Below are 19,597 nucleotides of genomic sequence, written 5' to 3'. Positions count from 1 at the left end.
TAAATGAGTTCTGGAGAAACGTGATAGCTGCTGATAGTCCTGAAGGAGCTTTTATATGTATGCTGTCATAGACGTCATGTTCCTATAGTTAGATGCAATCAGACGTTTGACTAACGTGACCTGCCAGAACTGATGCTACGCTTGATTATTATGCAATGACTGAGTTTATATATATATATGCTTCTTACTACTTTTTATTTACTGTACTTCAAGCACTAGTGTATGTTTATTTACCTGAATTTGTATTAACTGATAAGTAGTGTTGTAGTCAAGACCACCTAAACCGAGACCAAGACAAGACCAAGACAGGCCGAGACCAAGTCAAGACCGAGACCAGTGCATGTCCCCACACTTATGATAAAATGTGGAATATGCATATGATTGGCACTTCTCTCGTATGTGTGGGTGTGTAAGTGTACCATGAGAGAAGTTTTGATCAAATTATCAAAAGGCATTGCAGCTTTGTGGGAATTCATCTTTTTCCTATATAAGCAAATAACACTTAACTTTTCGTCAATGGGAGGCACTGAAGACGACGTGTTCATATTGTTTACAGTCTATGGTGGACACAAACACCAAACTGACACTAACAGAGTTGTGTGTTTTGTTTTGTGAAAAGCGCTCAATCCCATTTTAAAACTAAAAGTTCTGTAAAAATGCTAATCTCGATGAGGTATTAATCTCAGACACAGTCCATTATGTCTTAAATGAATGTGAATAACAGGAGGTGCAATATGTATCATACAGATATTAGTATGCTGCTTAAGCAAATTATTTTATATATGTACATATTTTTCATTTACAAATTGAAAATGTTATTGTGCAGCTTTATTGTGCAACAACAAGGAAAAGAAACCCTGTACTTGCATTTTTTGATTAACTACAGTTTGATTTAACAAATATCTCACGTGCAGGGTTTTTCCTGGGTCAAAAATGGTCTTTGGTGGTGGCTGACAGACCTACACACACACACACACACACACACACACACACACACACACACACACCATTTAAAAAAAAAAAATGCAACGAAACAATCATTTTTTATTGTCTTATGTTTATATCTCTTATTATGTATGATCTCTTATCTTGATGTTTCTTTTGTTCCAACAGGTTGAATTGTTTTGGTATATAATCATATGAATATTAGAAATAGCATTAACAGTTAACAAATAGCCACATTTTCTGCCATATACAATTTAATAAAATGATCAGCTAGCTAACAAACAACTTTGTTCTGTTTTCACCTCACTCCAGTCTAAACTAAATGATTTTAGACTATTTATTTTACTACACATTCAACATACATAAGCTGAAATACTGTGGATAGTTAAAACTAATAAATCTTACTCTCCACTCTTGCTAAATTGGGTAAGCACACTTGTGTTCTCATTTCTGAGGTGTTCTGAGTAAATTATTAAACTGATTCGTTCAGTTCAGTGTTGAACAGATCAGTTCTTATTACCGTCGTTAAAGGGGCGGTGAAATGCTGTTTCATGCATACTGAGCTTTTTACACTGTTAAAGACTTGGATTCCCATCCTAAACATAGACAAAGTTTCAAAAACTAATGTTGGACGTTTGATGGAGTATTTCTGTGTTAAAAATACTCCTTCCGGTTTCTCACAAGTTTCGGCGAGTTTTTTTCGAGTATGGGTCTACTTGACGTTAAATAGAGCGGAAGGTCCTTGTATGGGCCGTACGGGCTCTTCTCCCGGTAGGGTGCGCGCGCGCGTGAGTAGAGGGAGAGAGAGGAAATGCACGGCGTAAACAGTCTCTCAGGTGCAGATCCAGTCGTCCGTGAACACTTGTGACGCGCCGCGCTCCACTTTATTACTATGGGTGACGTCGAGCGACTTCAACGCTTCAGCACAGCATTCCGGGAAGGCAGCGCTGCATTTGAACCGATTTGAACACGGTCACTGCTGTCAGGACTTCACCAAATCATACCAAAGAAGTGTGTTTTTGACAGAGCGGTCCTGCTTTGGAAGATGCCGGTGAGTAAATCAACTTCAAATGTCTCTGCTATTGGCTACCGTCGCGTGAGTAAACATCAGTAAACGATACGATCGCGTGCTTCGTCATTCAAATGCGCTAACGGTTACTCCATTGTTGTTCTGTATAACGTTACACTATTCTGACTCTGACGTGCAAAACCGTTTTGCTTGCTATCTCTAAGGTCTAGTCACATACAATAGTCCATAAACCGAATCATGTCCTCATAAACTGCACACAAAGGCCCCTAAATACAGTCCATACCACAGAGACGGACATCCTGATGTTGCCGTTTCTCCTGTTCAATTTATTTCAGCCTCAGATTTGATTGTGGATCATTATCTGTATTAGCTGAGATCGATAGCGTTGGGTTTCTCCACGCTTGAGGACGTCACCGCTTTGCGCGCTTGTCATTCTTTAGCTCCGCCCACACGATACGCCTCCAGACGCTCGGTTTTTTCCGGAAAGACTCGGTACAGCCCATATTTCTTTTATAAATATGATAAAACTAAAGACTTTTCGGAGATATGAAGGATGCAATACTACTCTATAGGTACTCAAGATTGACATGAGATTGACTGAAACTGAGTGTTTCACCCCCCCTTTAAAATGATTCGGTTCAAATGAGTCATTTGGTCGTGAATCGGACATTAGCAGACCCGTTGTGTGTGAATCACGGCTGTCAGAACATCGCGGAAGGTTTGTCACACAGAAAACACTTCATAACTGGATATAAATTGTTTCCTGTTTATTTAATGTATGATTTATGTCAGCTGTTTAGCTTGTCAAACGTTTTTTGAGCGCAATTCACACCGAGCGGTACTTCAAAACAGTTGTCCGAACGCGCAACGTTCAACATGGATTCGGTTTTCTGAACTTTTGATTTAGCTTAATATGTGAAGTATCAGAGAAAGTGTTAGGTTTTTGCCCCTTATTCGTGTCTCATCCCAGGTTTCTGAAGTGGCAGTTGAATGAATAAAGACTCAGCGCTGAGGGAGAGTATCCAAAATCTCTCGCCACTTTATTTAGTAAAGCAGAGGTTATATACATTGAATATGAAGGGTGTAACATGATTTGAACCAATGAGAGAGAGAGTACATCATATAGCTCAGGGTATAGGAATGTGATAAACAAGTCTAAATATGGTCATCTCTTGGTCAGATATCCAGGCTTTCCTTGAGCTCCTGAAGATCTTGTAATAGAAAACAGCAGGGACCATTTTCTAACTCCCAGTCACTCCACCAGCACCTGTTCCTTATATGGAGTGGTTCCAGAAGATGTTAACCATACATTCCAATGTAAAACATTCAAACATAAAATACATCTTCCTCAGAGAGAGGGACAAGAGACCCTCTGACCACTTCTCTTCCATGCTGAGACCAACATAAAATCTATCAGAGAGCTTATGTGCTTATTTTGAAGACAGAGAGAGTGAGCGCAGGGTGGAGTTCTCTGCTCTTTATATGCCTTCAGCTGTGGTCTTGACCGGTCTTGAGACAAAATCCCGAGTCATCTTCGCCCGAGACCGAGACGAGACCGAGTAAAAATGTGGTCGATACCGAGACGAGACCAAGACCTTTAAAAAGACCGATCTCGAGTACTACAACACTACTGATAAGTACATAAACATTAATATTATGTAAAACACTCAAGATGGCGCTGTATCATGGCGACACGCTACGAGTTGCTCTCCCTATAGTATGTGTATTTCTGTTGTTTTCAGATATTGTCTTGTGCGTACAAAAGAGTAGGATTGTATATAACCGACGACCATCTTGGACATTAGAAATCATGTTGCCAATAACATGGTTTTAACTGGCTTACCAGTGGATTTAGTGCAGAAAACCACAAACGGACTAGGATACAGAGGGCCTGCTGGATCTAAACAGTGGAAAAGGGGAAGGCGAGCCGGTATTTTGGTTAGATGGCGGCGGCGTTCAAACCGACCTCCCATTCCTACCATACTGCTGACGAACCTGCAATCCATGGGGAACAAGCTGGATGAGCTCCACAGTCGCATTGGTTCAAGCAGGGATCTGCGAGAGTGCAACGCATACTGTTTCACTGAAACCTGGCTGGGTCCGAACATCTCTGACAGAGCCATACAACCCACTGGCTTTTCTGTGTATCGCCTGGATCGTGACATTGAGAGCACGGGTAAAACAAAAGGAGGTGGTGTTTGTTTTTTCATAAACAATTCCTGGTGTACAAACGTGGAAGTTGTTTCAAAATTGACTACCCCAGTGCTCGAACATCTGACGATCAAGTGCCGTCTATTCTATCTACCCCGTGAGTTTCCATCTGTGCTTCTCACTGCTGTTTATATTCCACCAGATGCCCCTGCTGCAGCAGCGTTAGATGCGCTGTATGATTCCGTCTCGAAGCTAGAGAACCAGCACCAGGATTCATTCCCCTAGCTTTCCTGTAGCTCAACTAGTAGAGCGTGGCGCTAGCAACGCCAAGGTCATGGGTTCGATTCCCAGGGAAAGCAAGATGCGCAAGAAAAAGCAAGAATTGACAATAATGTAAAATGCAATGTATGTCGCTTTGGATAAAAGCGTCTGCCAAATGCATAAATGTAAATGTAAAATCATAATGGGTGATTTTAATCATTGCAATATGAAAAAGGTATTACCAACTTGTCACCTGTCCCACTAGGGGCGATCGGACTCTCGACCACTGTTATACACCACTAAGAGATGCTTATAGGTCTGTTCCGCGACCAAACTTTGGAAAATCTGACCACCTGTCGGTGCTCCTGCTGCCGGTTTACAAACTGAAGTTAAAGCGTGAGCCACCAGTCGTGAGAGAGGTCAAGTGTTGGTCTGCTGAGGGTGAGTCCGAACTTCAGGAATGCTTTGATTTAACGGACTGGTCAGTGTTTAAAGATAATGCTAGGGATTTAGATGAATACGCAGACCATGTGACAGGCTATATAAAGTACTGCATGGATGTGTGCATACCTCATCGGACTGTGCGATCATTCCCAAATCAGAAGCCGTGGGTGAACAGCGATGTTCGTCAGTGCCTAAGGGAGAGGTCTGCAGTATTTCGAACTCTAGATACAGGTTAAGATTAGCCATAAAAGCTGCTAAAAACCATTATGGAAACAAGTTAGACAGCAACTTTAGCGCCAGTGATCCCCGCCGACTTTGGGAAGGTATGCAGGAGTTGACGGATTACAAAGCTTCTTCATCAGCAATGTTAAAAGATCCTCCTTCTTCATTTCCGGAGGAGCTAAATTCATTCTATGCTTGCTTTGAAGTAAAAACAGCGGAAGGTGTGATCCTTCCGGAGGACGATGACATCTTACAAGTAGGGCTGTACTAGAATATTCGAATATTCGTTCGGTGAGGTGGCATTCGATTTTCAGTTTTGAGATTCGAATATTCTTTTTTTTTTTCCAACGCGTGACTTCCGTCGCGGACTCATTCTCACTCATGCTTGAAATAATAATAATAAATTATAAAAAAACACAGCAACATGCTTTCAATAAAAGCATTGCACATTTTAAAGATTTAAATTAACAAAAAGTCAGAATAAGACAAAATAAATCCCTTATATAGAATAAAACAAATTGTAATAGATATTACATTTTGTGTCATTTTAAAAACAATTCATTTATTCTTATTCAACTGTTTATAAGCATGCTACCATGTTCTTTATTTATTACAGTTCATTGAAATCACTGTGTGTTACTAATTTAATTTCTGTTTTGGGATTCATTTGTTTTAAAGAAAGGTTCGTTATTAATACCTTATTAAAGTTCTTGCTCTCAACAGACTTTGTGTTTTGTATCACTTGTGCACTGTCCGTTTTCGGAGCATAAACCTGCCTGTGTAATGCGTACCGGAAACTGTTCTATTTAAAAGATTATTAAATGTTTATTAATATTTAAAGAATGTGTGCCACCTGATCATATTGCACCAAATGCAACACTGCACTCCACTGGGTCTGCGGCAACACATTTACGATGCCGAAGAGTGAAACGTGAAGTCGTGAAAGATGATACAAATGCAAACCGACACTATTATTATATATTTAGCCCCACCCACCGAAGCTTCGAATATTCGATATTGATTGCCACCTAAGCTTCGAAGCTCAAAAAATGGCATTCGAAACAGCCCTACTTACAAGTCACAGTGGCTGAGGTGAGCAAAGCTTTTAAAAAAGTGAACGCGTGCAAAGCCGCCGGCCCGGACGGTATCCCCTCTAGGCTCCTTAAGATGTGCGCTACACAGTTGTCACACGTTTATACAGATATATTCAATCTGTCTTTAAAACTGCACTATGTGCCCAAATGCTTTAAAAACACCACCATCATACCAATACCGAAGAAAACCACTGCTACTTGTTTAAACGATTACAGACCCATTGCACTGACGTCAGCAGTAATGAAGTGTTTTGAGAAACTGGTTGTAGCCTACATTAATTCTTGTCTCCCTCCTTCCTCGGACCCCTTACTACTTGCATACAAACACAACAGATCAGTGGATTATGCCATCTCAATTGCTGTGCATACTGCTTTAGCCCATCTGGAAAAGAAAAACACCTATGTTAGGATGCTGTTCATAGACTTTAGCTCTGCGTTTAACACAGTGGTACCATCGAGACTGGTGCTAAAACTCAAAGATTTGGGACTGAGCAGTTCAATATGTAGCTGGGTGTTGGATTTCCTAACTAATAGACCACAGTCAGTGAAAATAGGTGATCTGACGTCATCTATTCTGTTACTTAGGACAGGAGTCCCACAGGGCTGCTGTATCAGTCCCCTGTTATACAGCCTTTTTACACATGACTGCACTGCAAGATATGAGAATAACAGCATCATCAAGGATGCAGATCATACAACCGTGATAGGCCTCATTAGTAACAACAACGAGGACTCCTATAGGTAGGAGGTGAGAGAACTGACTGCATGGTGTCACAATAACAACCTTGTCCTGAATGTCAGCAAAACTAATGAGATCATCATTGACTTCAGGAAGAACTTGTGCATTCATAAACCACTCTGCTTGATTGATTCACCTGTGGAGATAGTCGACAATTTCCGGTTTCTGGCCATACATATTACTTCCATTCTATCATGGTCTTTCAACACAACCTGCACCCTCAAGAAAGCTCACCAGAGACTAATCTTTTTGAGGAGACTTAAAAGCTTTGGAGTGAGTACAAAATCTCTTATTAACTTTTATAGATGCACCATTGAAAGCATCCTGACTGGCTGTGTCATAGTATGGTTATCAGTGTTGGGCAGTATTGTCGCTACAAGTAGTGACGCTACTAGCTTAACTACATTTTTCAGTAGTGTGGTGGTTGCGTCGCTGTTTTCTCAATGAAATAGCTTTTCAGTAGCGAAGCTCTTCTGTTGACCAAATAATGCGGTAGCGTCCACACAAGTTAACGTTACATTTTCCCAAGCATTTCTGAGGATCAAGCTCAAATTGGAAACACAACTGATAAGAACGCGGATATACTTCACTTTCTACGTTCCTTTCTGCCTCGCATAGATTTGCGCGCAAGCCTTTCAAAGTACTCCTTTGGCAGTGAGCGCGTAAAGACGGGATAGGCTCGTGCACATTCGCACTTTCTAGTTGACGTTTTTTTTTCCTAGCGCTCAATTCGCTGTTGCACGCGCATCATCTGCGCGGTGACAAAAGAGAAACTGCAAAGTTTTAAAATCTATTGTGTTTCTTGAATAAACACCTCTTGTTAAAAGTATCGGGGTCCAGCCTGGCCACCTCTTGATATGAATGAATGAATGAATGAAACATGTTTCATGTGTGTGGGAGATAGATCACACACACACACACACACACACACACACACACACACACAAACACAGGCTACATGTTTTGTTTTTTGCCATGTTGGTACTGTTTGGAGCAGGTCTTAATTATTTTGCTACTGTACTTTCTGGACTGGACTTTTTTGAGTTGTAAATTAACTTACAGTTTGTCCTGCAAAAGTGCCCAAGTCTAAATCGAGGATAAATGCAAACACAGTTGTGTATACATACATACAGATGGACATATACACACACACACACACACACACACACACACACACACACACGCACACGCACAGGCACACACACTCTCGACACCAGGGGCCTATTGCACAATACTAGGATAAGGGATTAAGTTGGGATATTTTGGTTATCCCGGCTCAATTTATCCGCTAATATATACAGTTTGCCTTCAGGGTATGTTTACATGACAGCTGTGTACTAAATTTTGCATAAAAATGACAAGATCCCCAAGATATCCCGGCTTAATCCCTTATCCTAGTTTTGTGCAATAGGCCCCTGGTTTTGTTAATATTATGGATCGCATGGTTTTGTTGCCGAATTGATTTCAGACAGTTTTATGAATAACTAAAAAAAAATGTGTGTCTATATGCTTGACTTTTATTGATCACTGAGATACCATTGATAAGAATGAAGTTGGTTCAATAAAAAAAAAAAAAAAAGAAAAGAGTAGCTTAGATGTAGTAAACTACTTTTGTCAAGTTGCTGTAGCTTAGCTTGCTACATTTCCCATGGGGTTAGCTTCAGTGTAGTGAAGCTTAATTTAATGTAGAGTAACTGGTAGCTTAGCTCACGACATTTTCCAAGTAGCTTGCCCAACACTGATGGTTAGGCAATCTGTCTGCCCGAGATCTCAAACCCTTAACAAGAATAGTCCAGTCAGCTTTCAAAATTATTGGGGCTGACCTTCCTCTACTACAAAACATTTACCCTGTCTGCTGCAGGAGCAGAGCAGAGTCTACCATTAAGGACGTAAATCATGCAGAGTCTACCATTAAGGACGTAAATCATCCAGCCCATCATCTCTTTTCATTACTTCCCTCTGGTAACAACACAGTCTCACCCCTACTCGTCAAATGTTGCCGAACGGTCAAGGGACCCTGACGTCAGCTGTTGACGCACAGGGTACCCCTAAATCGCCATTTTTCGACGTACTGGGTAATCCACTGATTTCAATGAGAAACCTAGGACGTCATAAACAGACGTGTTGGGCATGTGAATGTTATCGTTATGATGGAATATATTGGGTTATAATTTTTACATTATGACATGTTGGAGTGTGATTCTCAATTTAATCAGCCAGCACAATTGTATTTACATTTATTTACGCTATGATACACGTTTGAAACAGCAGTCAAACCCCACCCCGCCCTAAACCTACCCATTTGCGTATTAAATGATATAAAACACAGACTGTAACAGACAACAGGCACACTTTATTGAAAAAGTCCAACTATTCCGAGGCCAAACGATTGAATTGTGTGAAGAAAAGACCCAAAAGCAATCACCGTCTCTATCCGCGCCGCGCGCCGCGCGCGCCCCGGCGTCACACTGAAGACGCCACAGGTAGACCCCTCGGCGTCACGCGATGGACGAACTGGGAACCCAATTGCTTTCAGTGGGAAACCTTTGGCGTCAACATTACACGGCAATTCTATCGGTATGAAATCGCGCTGAAGAAGTCTCATTCAGAACACATCGCGATGTTTGGCATCAGATCACGTGTGCCACATGTTGGTGAGTAGTCATACATATTATGTCCTAATATTTGATATAAAGTATTTTCTGCTTGTCGTTATCGATCATGTTCAGTCACTGCATTGTATCTGTCATCATCTCCACTGAGGCTTTGCATTTCTTTGCTTTCTAAATAAACACACCTTGCTAATAGGGTGATTAAACACTGTCACGTGACGTGCTATAGACCTTTAAACATTTGTTAATATTTAATAATAATTACTAGTGTAGTTCCAACGTGGCATTTGTAGTAGAAGCACAATAAAAATAAATTTAAAAAATGTCATGCGTTTACCACAGCATTGGTAGTTTTAATGTGATATTTGTTGTAAATAAACAGTAACCACAACAATTGATATTTTTAATGTGATATTTGTTGTAAATAAACAGTAGCCACAACAATTACCATGCTTTAAATGCATTTTAATGTAAAATCCAAATATTGTTATTTAAATAGTATACTTTATAATGCTATATATTATATATTATGACTTTTTTCTCTCTTTCTTTTTTTTTTTTTTACCTGAAAAGACCAAAAGGGCCTCTCGGACTCAGTCAACCCATTCTTGTTTGTGGAGAAGTAACGGAGAAAACCAAAAGCTGCAACAGCAAATATTTGTAATGGTATGTATGTGTTGGTTTGAACCCTTTATCAAACATTTTATTTAGCATTTGTTGTTACTTATTCTTACAAATCCCATATCTCAATCAGTAAGAACATATTCCCGAAGTCTTAATAATTCACAAGATTTAACAAGTTGTCAAATTCGTATGATTCTCGTACATATAGCTCTGAAAAAAATGAAGAGACCACTTAACATGGATTTCTAAATGTTAAGTGGTCTCTTAATTTTTTTTCCAGAGCTGTATTTGTATATGAAGAGTTCAGATGCAAAAGCCTCAAAAAGCCACTTCGGTCACATGACATCAGATATTCGATTATTTTTTCTTAATCAGATCACTTGCACTGTTTATAACGTCCCGTTTGCATGTAAATAATTTATGTGATCACAAAATCAAGTGAGTTATCTACATTTTCAAACAAATTCTTATGATATAGCTTGCTATTACATACTTTTAACTGTCTTAATTTATATGTTTTAAAAACAATAGTATTTGCACAGAGTAAATGATACTTTCTTGTTTTACAGAAGAGAAGAAAGACCAGACCTTATATCGAAGCAAGCTAAGAAAATAAGTCCTTTGTTTAGGGTGAGGAAGGAAGATGGACATCTTGTGCCCGAAGAAGACAGAAAAGTGCGCAAGTCCATTGGTATGTCTTGTATTGAAGCAATGCTGTAATATGTAGTACAACATTTGATGTTGATCTCTCAAAGGACTATTCATTTCAACAGTGATCATTCTTTCTACTCTGATAAAATACGTACCATTATTCATGTCTAAATATTTTAATAACTCCTAAAATAAGCAAATGAGGTTCTGTATCTTGGATTTATTTAAAATGGTAAATATTTGTTTTCCCTTTTTGATACAATTATTATTACACTTTTGGCCTTCAGTTCTTAAAAACTGCACCGTCTTTTTGTCTTAGATAAAAGTAGACAAGTGTGGGAAAAAGCATTTAGTTGTTATAAACTCCACGTATTTCTCCATTGTTTTGTAGACCATGGATGGTTCTGGGTAGCTTTAGAAGATAATGAGTTGGGACATATTAGGAATCAAATAGTAAATGTTCTTTGAAATATCTGGTTAGTTCTTTCTAAAAGATCTACTGTTTAAAAGGTTGCTGTTGATATGGGTAAATTAGTTTTTGATCAGTACTTGGCTAATATTATGGGCTGAAATATTATACATAATGCTTCAATGTGTATTTTATTTTATGTACTGACTGCTGCTTTGTAAATTTAAATCAGGAATTGGCATTTCTGCCCATTTTGAGGTGGAGAGTTTACTGAAGAACATAGGTTAACCTGACACCAGTACATTAAACTTAATATGAATTGTGTTTGTTGTTTTACTTTTAGACCAGGACTGGAGAACGCCGGATTATACGACTTCTTCCTCTGGTTGAGAAAAGGCTACACAACATCAGTGATCACATCATCTGTACATTGATTATACTGTAGGGTACAAGTGGGCGAACTGTTTAGAAGATGAAGAACATGAACATGATAGAGGGAAGAGACAGAAACCAGTCTAGTTGTAATAATGAATCATTATTTTCCAACACTATATCAAATCTGTTTTCTGTATCATAGTTGACTGGATGGGATTATGTGGCACTCATTTGTGTGGCTTCAGCAGCTGTGAATGGATTAATATGATGTTAATGTGTTTTTTAAAACCCATTTTTATTTATCTTGAATCTAATTTGACTTTATTCTACTTTATCAACTGTATACTGTATCCTCCAATAAAGTGTTGAGTGATAAAGTATAGTGAGTATTGTGTATGGTGTTTGGTACAGTAAATACACATTCAACAAGTTTATTTAGGTTATCTAATTAATTACCAAGAATATTTTTACTTGAGAAGTAAACATTTTTTATCTGGTTATATTATATTTGGTACAATGCTCCAAAAAGTTGTATATACTTGCATGCTGTGACAAGTATGTCAGTTTTCAGTGAAATAAAGGGAAGGATTACAAACACTTCAAGCTTAACTGAAGATGATCCATGTTGATCATTCTGGTACATCTACTACTGCAATACAAATTAAAGCATGCACATTTTCGATGCCAGGTACGTGAAGAGGGTGTAGATGAAATTGTGACAATGTCTCTTGTTATTTTACTTAATGGTGCATGGTCCTATATTTAATAGTAATAATGAAGTGTAAATAATATAAATAGTTTTTGTTTACTCTGGAAAGTGGATAATGGCAAGTTGTTGCAGGTTCATCCATTATATTTATTAGTGTTTATCCATAAAATAAAAGAAAACTTAATAATTATTATTTTACAACATTTCTTTCAAATATTTCTGTATCTCATCAGATGGTCTTACAATATCAAAACCTATACACAAGCATGACGTTAGAATAGAAAAGACAAAATACTCTTATATTTAAATGTGACTCAAAGTTTGTTGTCCGTGATGAGGAGAATAGATCTGTGTATGTTGTACTGCCCTTACACCTCCAGGGACCCAGTAGTGGCCCCTTGAAGAGCAAAAAAAAAGCATATTTCAAATGGCTTTAACTCAAAGTCTGGTTAGCGTATCGCAGAGAAAATTGGCAGGACAACTGCATATGCAATGTTTACTAAATAATTTTGGCCACAGTTTTCAGACATATATGGAAAGCTGCCATAAAGGTTTTTTTAAAAGTGCTCACAGTAAAATATACAATTTCAGCTTGGCCCTCATATATGTCATATAGGTTTACACAATGAACATATTTTAATATCCAGTTGTCCATTAAATATGTTATTTACTTAACATTTATTGTTTCATTATGAAACCTTTTAAACTACATTACCCATATATCTGTCATTGTATCAATGCAATGGGAAACATGGCGCTGTAGTTCATAGAAGTGTGCAGAAATGCTTAGGGTTAGGGTTGGGTTCTCAGTAAAGGAGTCATTTCTCAGAACATAGCGACACTTTATAGTTAGCTTAACGTATTACTGACGTAATAACACCAAAACATACTTTGTAACATGAAACGCCGTTTTATATGAGTTAAAACAGATAGTCCAATCACAGCGCGTTCTGCGATAAAGTCACAGCCAATGACAACCCAGCTGAACAGAGGCGTCACACTTACTTGTCCATTTATGGTAAATTATATCACATCTCATCCGGTTCAACTGAAGGGGTAGATTCCTTAAAGAATTAATATTTAGGCTAAATATTATATTTATTATAATAAATATTAAATATTATTTATTCTAATTATAGGCTAAATATTTATTTATTCTAATTAAATAATAAAACTCACATTTCAAAATGAAAGTCTTCTTTGTGTGGTTAAACTGATGCATAATAAATATATTTGAAAGAAAATCCATTTTCTATGCAATGGTCTACAAGCATAAACTTCTTTTAGCCATCCTTTACAATCTGAACTCTTGGAATTAAAACGAATATAACAAAAGCACAATGAATGCACACAATTTTGTAAGCATATTCCAATATTTAATGTCAAACAGTTTAAATACAAATGTAGTGCCCATATATATATATGCAAAAAAATAACATTTTACATTCTAAACTTTAATACTATATATTTGCGATTATTGTTCACTTTTATTGTAACTAAATTAAATGCCAATTAAAATAGTTGATGATTATTGTAAATGTTAACCATTTTCAGTAAGAAAATACTTCTATAAAGTACATTCATGTTACAGTTACATTAACAAGGTAGTGATATAATGATAGGTAGTGAAATAATGATAGAGGTAGTTATGGTGGACATGTACTTTAGTGACCATTGTAATAAAAGTTTTAATGAATAATTATTGATTTCAAAAGGTATGAACTCTCACTATCTTCATTTGTTCAAACAAACAACAAATGCAGAAATATACATTGGACTATGGCATCATGAAGTCAATGCATGACTAGAACTAGTGGATGACAATAGATATGTCCTTCACTAAATCTCCTGATGATAAAGGCATAGGCAGACATCAAGAACAGTTTATGAATATTGGTTCTGCATATATCAAAGAGATCATAAGACTCCACGTGAAGACTTTGAGACACTGTGACAGAGCAAAGGGTGCACTTCACTGGACATGTCCTATGCATGCCCAAACAACAACATCCAAAAACACTTATGAAGTGGACACCACCAGGAGGACGCACGAGACAGGGAAAACCAAGGAAGATATGAGACCGATGTTTCACGAAGACCTCAATGCCGGTGTTCCATGAGAAGATGTGAAAACGTGGCCACAGATCGAATATGTTGGAGGACACATGTTGCCCAATGTGCCCAGGACAGGACATGATGATGATGTTGTCAGTTTATACATAACTGTAGGATTTATTTCTGTAAAAAACGATGCATAATTAAATGTTAAATACATTTATGTAATAAGTTCACAGATATGTGTGCATTCCCATTATTAAAAGTATATAATAGCAAGCTATATCATATGAATTTGTTTGAAAATGTAGATAACACACTTGATTTTGTGATCACATACATTATTTACATGCAAACGGGACGTTAATAATAATAAAAAATAATTGAATATCTGATGTCATGTGACCGAAGTGGCTTTTTGAGGCTTTTGCATCTGAACTCTTCATATACAAATACAGCTCTGGATATACTATACTATTTAAATAACAATATTTGGTTTTTACATTAAAATGCATTTAAAGCATGGTAATTGTTGTGGTTACTGTTTATTTACAACAAATATCACATTAAAACTACCAATACTGTGGTAAACGCATGGCAAGTGTTTTTTTATTTTGTTTTTTTTTATTGTGCTTCTACTACAAATGCCACGTTGGAACTACACTAGTAATTATTATTAAATATTAACAAATGTTTAAAGGTCTATAGCACGTCACGTGACAGTGTTTAATCACCCTATTAGCAAGGTGTGTTTATTTAGAAAGCAAAGAAATGCAAAGCCTCAGTGGAGATGATGACAGATACAATGCAGTGACTGAACATGATCGATAACGACAAGCAGAAAATACTTTATATCAAATATTAGGACATAATATGTATGACTACTCACCAACATGTGGCACACGTGATCTGATGCCAAACATCGCGATGTGTTCTGAATGAGACTTCTTCAGCGCGATTTCATACCGATAGAATTGCCGTGTAATGTTGACGCCAAAGGTTTCCCACTGAAAGCAATTGGGTTCCCAGTTCGTCCATCGCGTGACGCCGAGGGGTCTACCTGTGGCGTCTTCAGTGTGACGCCGGGGCGCGCGCGGCGCGCGGCGCGGATAGAGACGGTGATTGCTTTTGGGTCTTTTCTTCACACAATTCAATCGTTTGGCCTCGGAATAGTTGGACTTTTTCAATAAAGTGTGCCTGTTGTCTGTTACAGTCTGTGTTTTATATCATTTAATACGCAAATGGGTAGGTTTAGGGCGGGGTGGGGTTTGACTGCTGTTTCAAACGTGTATCATAGCGTAAATAAATGTAAATACAATTGTGCTGGCTGATTAAATTGAGAATCACACTCCAACATGTCATAATGTAAAAATTATAACCCAATATATTCCATCATAACGATAACATTCACATGCCCAACACGTCTGTTTATGACGTCCTAGGTTTCTCATTGAAATCAGTGGATTACCCAGTACGTCGAAAAATGGCGATTTAGGGGTACCCTGTGCGTCAACAGCTGACGTCAGGGTCCCTTGACCGTTCGGCAACATTTGACGAGTAGGGGTGAGACTGTGTTGCTGGTAAACGTTACCGAAGCATCACTTCTCGCACATGTCTTAGGGACAGTCTTTTTCCCCAGGCTATTAGATTGTTGAATGGTCAGTGAATTGAACTCATGAACATTTTAATATAATTGCTAGTGCCATCACTATGATACTTAGGTCTTGTATGTATTAGGTCTTGCATGTATAAATGTTGTCTTTTGTGTATGTAGCTTTTATGTATGTATGTACGTAGTAGTTCTTACGTCTGCGACTTATATGTTTGCATGGAAGCTCTCTGTTGGTCAGTATTGTTATATGTGTTTAGTTGTCATGACATAGGTCATGTTCTTTGTATGGTTCTCCCCACCTCTTATATTATTTATTTATTTATTTTTGCCTACTATTGTGTTTTTTTTAGATCTTCTGTTTTTTTTTTTTTTAGATTTCCCTTTTTACCCCTTGTAACTTATGGCAAAAGCATTTCACTGTATTGCAAAGTATATGTGACAATAAATCTAAATCTAATCTAAAAGAATGGAAATAACCAATTGTTATATGTGCATGTATACTATCAATTGTCACAACTCACAGTACAAGACGAAGAGCAAAGGATCTTTTTGCAATAATAAACCTGTATTCATATATAAAATATTTAAACAAAGAAGATGGTCTGTAGCGCAGGACCTGTGATATCTTAAACACATCAACTGAAAAACTGTTGGCAAATATAATTAGTATTTTCCACTTTTGACTATTCTTGACAATGTTTGTGTAAGACTCCCTTGTTTGACCACATTTGCTTAATTACCATATTTCTTAATATACCTAATATATGTTAGGGGTCGATCTACTATGAGTATTGCGATTGGAGGCCTGGACATTGTTGGTGATTCTGCTTTATCTTGTGTATAAATATGACCCTTCTTCCTTAATAAACTTATAGTATCACACTGTGTCTGCCTGATCATTCTCTTAATATCAGGTACAGAGAGGCAATTAAAAACAACGAAAAGTCTGGTCCGGTTTTCGGTAAGCAATTTTATGCATTTTTAATCAAGTAGTGACCTGATATTATTTTTTTTTAAATATAAAATGCTGTTAATAAATTATATGTTCATCATTTCACCAAACCCTGAACATATTACACATTTGCATACCGCTTCAGTCATGACATCATTACAGATTAATGTATTGTATACAGAAATAACAGTGCAATTGACCAATCAACAACCCAAGGTAATCTAGATATATCCAGCTCTGATGATGAACAGCCCAGTGAGTTTATCTAATCATTACCTGAAACTTTTTTTAAACTCATTTATTTTTATTTTTTTTGCGAGTTGTGACGACAAGTGTGTAATTTTCTCTGATGTCCTGTATAGCACCAAGAGCCAGTACAGTTGTTCCAGAAGCAGGAGGAGGACAGCCTGACAGGTGTGGGATTACAAATTTATAAATTGTTATATCAAGGTTCCAATGTAATAGTATACTAACAGTTTGTTATGTACATAATGCTTTACAGTTTGGAGGTTTCAGGTTGACTACATTCTAAGGAGATCAAGCTAATCAGTCTTTTGTCTTTATGCACTTCCTGATCTATAAGCAACATTGTCAGTGATCACATTTGCATCTATTCGTCTGATTGGTACTGTTATGCTGATAGGATTTGGATTGGTGGTTTGATTGGCACTGTTATGCTGATAGGATTAGGACTGGTGACCTGGAAATGTATGGGGTGTGTCCCTTTTACCTAAACAACATGTGCATTCCTTTGTTTAGATTGTCTCCTCCTCTACTGTGTAAATCCCTCCCCCTGAAATGTGGATAAATTACAATGTATACTGTTTAGAATTAGACTTGGACGACTGCAGCAACAGTGTGTTTCTCAATAAAGAGGAACGCCTGCCCGAAAGATATACCCAAGCTCTCCTGGTCTTCACTTCTGAGTTTCCAACAGTTTTGGTGCCGTGACCCGGATAGAGATCCTCACCTGAATCCAGCTCAACAAAGATTCTGACTTCGTTCCACCTGAATCCAGCTCAAAGATTCTGACCACGTTCCAGACTGAATCCAGCTCAGCAAAGATTCTGACTTCGTTCCAGACTGAATCCAGCTCAGCAAAGATTCTGACTTTGTTCCAGACTGAATCCAGCTCAACAAAGATTCTGACTTTGTTCCAGACTGAATCCAGCTCAACAAAGATTCTGACTTTGTTCCAGACTGAATCCAGCTGAATTGTTCTGTACAACCAAGGGTTGGTGAGTCACTCTATCCAAAAGAACCATTAAGACCAGTACAAATTTGTTATCCTCTGCACAGCCAGAGAAGAGTTATCAGACAGCTGTAGGGTTTGATTAACTAAGTTATCCTCTAAAAAATGTGTTTTAGAGATGAAAGTTATCCTCTGTTTTCCAGGCAGGGAAGGTTAGCATCACAAACTAATAGTTTGTAAGCCTCTGTTTCGGCAGGGAAGAATTGTTTGTAAGCCTCTGTTTCGGCAGGGAAGAATTGTTTATAAGCCTCTGTTTCAAGCAGGGAAGAATTGTTTTGCCTCTGTTTCTCAGGCAGGGAAGAATTGGTTTGCCTCTGTTCCAGACAGGGAAGAATTAGCATCACCAGCTAATAGTTGTTCAGCCTCTGTTTTTCAGCAGGGAAGATTAGCATTGCAGGCTAATATTTGTGTTGTCCTCTGTTTTACCAAGGAAGGTTAACAGTAGTTGATCTATGTTAACAAGTATACCCTCTGTTAACTAGAGTTTTAGTGTTTTGATTGTGTGGTTACAAAGAAACATGTTTAGAAAGAATGCTAGACTGTTCTCCACAATTGAAAAAGGTGGTCTTGCGACGCCTTTGTGGTCAGATAGTGAATTTAAGTCATTGTTAGGAGAGCACATGGACTCAATTGTGACTGAGTCAGTCAGATTGTATTTGACAAAGAAATATGAGATCCATCCAGACAAGACTTGGTCAATTGATGAATGTAAAAAAGTTTTAGGAGCATGTATTCGCAAGAACAATGTGAAAGGCATTATTTGTTGTCACAGAGAATTTGGTTTAGCGCTAGCTAGACAACAGTCTCAGCGTATCTCAGAGCTAGAGAAACAGAACAAAGAGTTCAGTGCTAGGGTAGCATCTTTGACAAAGAAATTGAACCGCAACAAAGCTGCAGAGAAAACTGATGTGAATGAAGTTAGTCAGACTGATAACACTTATCCTGACTTACAAACTTTGTTTGAAACAGATGTAGCTATCCAAACAGTAACTGATGTGCCTGTCGATTCAGTGAAGGTATGCGGTGCAAGGAAAAGATCTGGGATTGAAAGTGTTCCTCATAACTCTGTTGAACAAGTACAAACTGTAGCTAAAGGACTAGCACCTAAAGACAAAGAAAGACTATCCCAGAGCTTACCCTCAGCACGCACACATTTTTCTGAATTTAGAAGGACATTGTTATGCAAAATGCGTCTCTACGACATGTCGTTAACAGAAGTCACACAGCTGATGTCACAAATTCTAACTGAATCTGAATTCAACAGTTTTGAGTCTGCTGTTACTTCTGAACTACAACATGTCAGTAAAGGCGATATGAGAGAAGGTGTTTTGAAAATTCTAAAGAATATCATGGGACCCAAAGTAGACTGGTCCAAAATCATTAACTGTGTGCAAAGGAAAGAAGAAACTCTCAGCGAATACACTGAAAGATTTTGTCAGTCAGCTATAACTGACAGTGGA

The 19,597-nt window shown here is 37.9% G+C and overlaps 1 long non-coding RNA gene and 1 other non-coding gene across 2 annotated transcripts; both read left to right on the top strand.

Annotated features, from left to right (window-relative positions):
- Positions 1–4,410: 4,410 nt before the first annotated feature.
- Positions 4,411–4,485, top strand: trnaa-agc (transfer RNA alanine (anticodon AGC)). Its single transcript has one exon. It is a non-coding gene; the product is annotated as a tRNA-Ala (tRNA).
- A 4,490-nt stretch (positions 4,486–8,975) lies between these two features.
- Positions 8,976–11,924, top strand: LOC137088303 (uncharacterized). The gene is made up of 4 exons (XR_010907549.1): positions 8,976–9,540; positions 10,072–10,164; positions 10,692–10,813; positions 11,526–11,924. It is a non-coding gene; the product is annotated as an uncharacterized lncRNA (long non-coding RNA).
- Positions 11,925–19,597: the final 7,673 nt, after the last annotated feature.

This window comes from Pseudorasbora parva, chromosome 1 (assembly GCF_024679245.1).
Source record: "Pseudorasbora parva isolate DD20220531a chromosome 1, ASM2467924v1, whole genome shotgun sequence".
Taxonomy (NCBI): Eukaryota; Metazoa; Chordata; class Actinopteri; order Cypriniformes; family Gobionidae; genus Pseudorasbora; species Pseudorasbora parva.
Note: the sequence above shows the minus strand (reverse complement) of the source record. Positions and strands in the feature narration are given on the sequence as shown.